Below are 6,307 nucleotides of genomic sequence, written 5' to 3' on the forward strand. Positions count from 1 at the left end.
GAAGTTCCCTCTACGCTATCCCATCACACACTCCCAGGGCACAGGTCAGACCCTCGGGTATTTCCCTCTACATCATTCTGTTTCACATTCCTGGGGCACGGGTCAAACCCGAGGAAAGCCCTACACTGTCCCATCACACACTTCCAGGGCACGGGTCAGACCGGGGGGAAGCTCCCTCTACACTGTCCCATCACACACTCCGCAGCACTGGTCAGTCCCAAAGTGAAACTTCCTCTGCACTATCCCATCACACATTCACGTGGCGCAGGTCAGACCCGGGGGAGCTCCATCTGCACCATCCTGTCGCACACTTCCGGGGCACAGGTCAGACCCAGGTTGATTTCCCTCTACATCATCCTATTACACACTCCCGTGGCATAGGTCAGACATAGAATGACGACTCCTCTACACTGTCCTGTCATGTAAGAGTGTTTGTGACCTGGTTGACTTGCTTTTGGATCAGAATGAATGTTCAACCTGAATTTGAGCAGAAACCTTTCCAAAGGCGTGCATTTTCCAAAGATGTGGTCTGGTTGGGACTACCAGTGGTCTGCGACTTCACATCGGTTGAACCTCTCATCAGTTACCCCTGGGGGTGGTAGGGCGGTGCAGCTGTCGATGTTGACGGTGAGTTGAGAATGTGTCAGTTATTGGAATCCTTGGTAACTGAATTTATCTCAGCTTGTATGGATCTGTCTCTGAAACTGAGTGGCCTCCTGTCCCCATGTAATAGGTGGAAGGGGGCTTCAAGGACTTCTGTCCTGTGTACAGGCTGGTGAGGAGCTTTACAGCCACCTGAACATTAACAGACTTGGGGTGGGGGATCTTTCTGTACTCACATAGCAGGTTTGAGGGGCAGCAGTTTTGAGAGGGGCTGAATGGCCACCTCCTGTCATGTAATAGGTTGGGAGAGGGGTTGAGTGGCCTCCTGTCATGAAACATTTGAGGGGCTGAATGGCCTGTTCTTCTTAAGAAGCTGACTGGCTGACCGTTCCTATGCGTGCATGCCCAAGGCTTGATCCCACCTGAATGGTTTCCTGTTCTGCAGCCCAAACACTGCCCCATCTCCTGGGAGAGACTGTGGAGTGACCCCTCTGGATCTGCCTGTACCTTCCAGTAAGGGCATCTCAAGGAACTGCTGGAGAGAAGATCAGGGAATCCAGGATGCGTGTGCCAGAAGTGAAGTTCAGTTGGGCAGAAGGTGGTGGAGCAGCTTCCCTGGACTAAGAATGTCAGCTCCCACCCAGAGTCATCCTGGACCCTGGCACTCGGGAGGCAACTCGCGCTAAGATTCGATAAAGTACTTGCATGGCTCCAGAATGCTCGGCCCCAATCAAGTCTGATAAACTCTCAGAAATATTTATGTGGAGCCAGTTCTGCCAACTTCTCCAGCTCTGTGCCTCTCTCCCCTTTCCCCCTGTCTCCAGCATTCACTCCCCACTTGCATCTTCCCACCTTTCCTGTTCTATCCATGTCCAATTATTACCCTTTACCTGTAGGTCAGTGCTCCCTATGCTCTTTCTTTCCAGCCTTTGAATTCAAGCACATGCCTGCTTTGCTTTTACTCAAAGCTGAAGAAGGGCTCTGATCCAAGATGCCGGTTAGATTTCTTTACCTCCTGTGGACACCACAAGACCTTCTGAGCTCCTCCAGTATTTTGTCTTTACTACAATCGCGGCATCTCCAGACTTTCATTTTTTACCTGACCATGTTTGGAAGGGATGGGATGGAAGAAAGCTGAGCACCTGGTATGTTCCCCATGCCTGACATGTGAACGCTCCCAGGGCAAGGACAAGCCAGGACCCTGGGGCAGATTCCTCTGCTGGCTGTCTTTTCTGCTGTCACTGGGAGGGGTGGGGCGGGAGGAGGGTTGGTGTTGGATTCTGGAAATGGGGCCTGACTAAGTGATATTGGAAATCAGAAATATTATCCAGAAAGAGTAGCAGAGCCCTTGGAAAAATAAGTGGGCAGAAGTAATGCAGGTCTGAAAGAGATGTGTGAACAAGTATTTACAGCGAGAGCTGATTGGATGCGTTTGAGCTTTGAGGAGAGCTGGGTGAAATCAGCATCAAACAAGAGGCAGGGAGGATCATAGATTGCAATTACAGTCACGATCACTCTGGGTACAAGGAAGGCAGGTGGTGCAGGTTCCCCAGTGGGTAACAAGTTAACAGCTTTGGATACCGATGTGGGGGAGGGGGTGGAGGAGGAGGGGGGAAATGACCCATCAGATATCGTGCCAGCAACTAAGTTATCGGGGTCACAACGGGCTCCAAGGCTCACCAGGGAATGATGGTTAGATTGAGCGATGGTTAGAGAGGCGACTCCATGGTCAGGCACAGATTTTTTATGGCTACATATTCCAGGACAGTGTGTGGCCTCCCTGGTGCCAGGGTCCAGGATGTCTCTTGAGTAGGAACTGACATTCTGAGAGGGGAAGGCGAGCAGCTGGATGTCACGGTCCATATTGGGATCAATGACATGGGTAGGAGGGGGTACGTGGTCCTGCAGAATGAGTTCAGGTCTCTGGGATTGGAACCTCAGGATAATCTGTGCCATGTGCTAGTGGGGCTAGGAACAGGAAGATGGTGCAGGAGGGAGGGATTCCTATATTTGGATCATTGGACAGGTGGCACCTGTACAAGAGTAGCTGGATGGAGACAATATCGTCACGGGGAGATTCACTCAAGCTTGTGGAGATGGTGGGCCCACAAGTGGAGGGGATGAGTCACAGCTGCTTATTTTAATGCAAGGAGTATTGTGGGGAGGGCAATGAGCCTGGATTGGTGCTTGGAATCATGATGGGGCCGTTGCAGAGATGATGCAGGATGTTCCTGGGTCTTGCTGTTGGAGATGGGATGGAGAAGGAGGTGGAGGCATAGCATTGCTAATCAGGGAGAATTCACAGCTGCACTCAGAGAGGACCAAATAATGGGAGGGGCAGAGCAGGGGGAGGTCAGAAATAAGAAAGGCCATCGATCTGAGAGGGCTACACTGCAGGATCAGATCTCTGGACAGATTATAAAAAGTTGCAATAGGGTTGTCGCAGTGGGAGATTTTAATTTCCCCTAACATTGACCAGGATGTCCTTGATGCCAGTGGCTTCGATGGGGCAGAATTTGTTGTGCATCCAGAAGAGTTTCTTGAAGCAGTAAAATAGATAGCCCAAGTAGGAAGGAGGCTATACGAGACCTTGTATTGGCAAATGAGCCTGGTCGGGTGATGGTAGTTTCAGCTGGGGTAGCATTCTGGTAATAGTGATCACAATTCCTTAAGTTTCGAGATAAGGATGACCAAGGATAAGCTTGGCCTTGGAGAAAAGCACTGAATTGGGGATTGGCAAATTGTGACAATTAACAGGAGGTGGGAGTTGTGAGGAGGGGGTTTGTGGGGAGTAAACTGGAAGCAGCTGAAATCGGGCAAGCCCACAACTGACATGTGGGAGCAGCTTGAGGACCAACTGATGACAGGACAACATGTTCCAGTGCCAAGCAAGGACAGGGATGACAAGGGGTCAAAAGAGAAAAACACATAATTGGACCAGGGCCTCGAGGAATATCAGGATTGCAGGAAGGAGCTCAGCCAGGCCATTAGGAAGGGCCGAAAGAGACCATGAATTGTTCTTGTGGAGCAGGATGAAAGAGAACCCCATTTCATTTGCAAGTGTTAAACTTCCTTTAAAAGAAGAGGATGCTCAGGGGATGGGACCAGGCAAGGTCAACAGTGAGGGGTGAGAGGAAATGAGTGAGGTACTTTGCATCAATGTTGACTAAGGAAAATGAGATGGATGATGATAAGGAGCATCATGTGGAGAATACTCGTATTGGGGCATTTTGAGGTCAAGGCTCACCAGGGAATGAAAAGCATCAAGTTGGGCAATTCCCCTGAACCTGAGGGATACATCTCCATTTATGGCAAGTGAGATTGCTGGGGCCTTGACAAACGTCTTTGTATCCTCCCTCATGACTGGAAAGGCCACAGAGGACTGGAGAGTAGCCAATATACTTTTGTTCAAGAAGGGGAAATGGATAATCCAGAAAACCATAGAGCAGCAAGCCTCATATCAGTGGTCGGGAAAGGATAGGATTCACACACACCTGCAAAGTCATGGTCAGGTTGGGGACATTCAGCATGACTTGGCGAGGAGGTGACAAAGATGAGGGCAGGGCTTTAATGGGATGTTTGACAAGGCCCTTCATGGGAGGAATCAATGTTGGAAGCTTCTAGATTAACCCACTCAATAATGAGCTTTGGCTTGAAATGTCAGCCACTTTCCTCCCACCGATGCTGCTAGACCCACTGAGACACGTGGGCAGACTCTGATCAGCTCCAAGTTCCAGCCTTTGTCGTGTCCTGTGTTTACCAGGATGGTTTAGGGGCGACAGGTCGTGGGACAACCTTGGGTTGGAATGTAGGGGGCTGAGAGGAGGTTTCATGAAAGGGTGGTCCATCAGAATCTTTTCCCCAGGCTAAAAACACCATATAGAAGAGGATACGAATTTATGGTTTGGGGGGTGTGGTGGGGAGTTTAAGCAAGATAAGATGAGCAAATAAATAATTCCCGGGAACGGGTTGCCAGAGATAGTGGGGGCAGCAGATGCAGCATTTGAGGTTTCTAGATGGACACCTGAACATGAAGGAGATGGAGTGATATCTGTGAGGTGCAAGCAGTGGTTGGCATAGACAGGTGGGGCAAAGGGGCTGTTCTTCTGTTCAGTGTGCCTCCAAGTGGGTATTCCACAAAATTGGAGTGTATCGGGGTGGGGGGGGGGGGTGGGGGGGGGGGGGTGGAGGAGGAGGAGCTAGCCAGTATAGGTCACAGATAATCCAGTCGGAATACTGTTAATGTTTTAAAATCGGAGGGCAGTGACCACTAGCCTCTGCAGGGATCCAGCAATTTAATGTCTATTTCATGGTTTGGGTGAAGAGATGGTGTTGTATATCCAAACTTGGTGATGGTAATAAAGTGAGTGGCAGTGGGGAGCATATGAAGTGAGAGGTTAAATGGGAGAAGTGGCATGGTCTGTATAGAGTGGAATGTCAAATAACGCAAAGTCATTCACCCAGCAAACAATGAAATGGCGGAGTTCGCTATGGAATGTGAAAGTTGGGAGGGCCTCGGGACATACAGGGATGGGAGTGTTGGGTGGAAAGTATTGGGAGGGTCCTGGGATATCCCAGGATGGGATAGATGGCATTGGGAGGGTCCCGGCTTCCTGGTCACCAATCACTGGATGCTACCCTGCAGGGACAGCAGTGTCCAGAGGGAGACAGTCTGCTGGCCTTTATTTGTGAGAGGAGACACCACAAATATTGTGGACAGGTCTGATCTCCCCACTTGAGGGAGGATCTACCTGTAGGAGAGGGAGTGCAGTGAAGGTTCACCAGATCGATTCCTGGGATGACAGGGTGTACCATGAGGAGAGGTGAAGCAGACTGGGACTGTCCTCTCTGGTGTTCAGAACGAGGTGATCCCACTTGCAGCACCCGGGTAGCCCTCCTGGGACCCGGGTGAGATGACGGGGTTGTGTGTCCCTCCATCTTTCAAATAGCAGACTAGCCTACCTTTAAAATTACCAACCCGTCAACTTAAGAGGGATTTCGGCCCTGCAATGACTTGGTGATGCGTCACATCGTCACAGGGGGTTCCCTGTGTCCCTTTCTGTTTAAAGTAACCGAGTAACTGGGTGAGCCATTTCCCCTTTCAAATAGGCAGAGGGTAAGTTTTACTGTTCCCGGACTACCTCCGAGGTAGGTCTGGGATCCAGGTGGATTTTGACCCGGCTTCCCCAGTTCGGCCCTTTCAAATAGCCCTGCACCAGGGTCTTAAACCTAGTAAGTTCCTCGGTTATCCCCATTATAACAAGGCGATTTGAAACGGAGGCGTCCAAACTCACGGTGGGTCAGATGTGGTGATGGGGATTTCCACAGTGGAAATCACAGTCTCAGGGTGAGGCAGAGATGGGGAGAAATTACTTCCTTCCGAGGGGATGAATTCTCTAGTCCTTTCCCTCCATCCCATCCCAGTTCCTTCCGTCCCATCCTCCCCCTCGAATGCTCCCTCTGTCTCCAACATTTTTTCCCTCCCTTCGCCCCAAAAGCTCACCGCCTGCCCCGAACACTCCCTCCCTCTGCCACCAATGAACCTCTCCGGGGGACTCCACCCAGCCCATGGCCTCTCCCACCAAGGGAGGGCGAGCAGCAGACCTCGGGGGAACCCCAGCACCTGCAGCTTCCCTCTGACTCCCGCACCAGTCCCGCTTCTTCAATGGGTCCAAATCCTGGAAATCCATCTCAACAGCACCAT

Source organism: Narcine bancroftii, chromosome 5, assembly GCF_036971445.1.
Source record: "Narcine bancroftii isolate sNarBan1 chromosome 5, sNarBan1.hap1, whole genome shotgun sequence".
NCBI lineage: Eukaryota > Metazoa > Chordata > Chondrichthyes > Torpediniformes > Narcinidae > Narcine > Narcine bancroftii.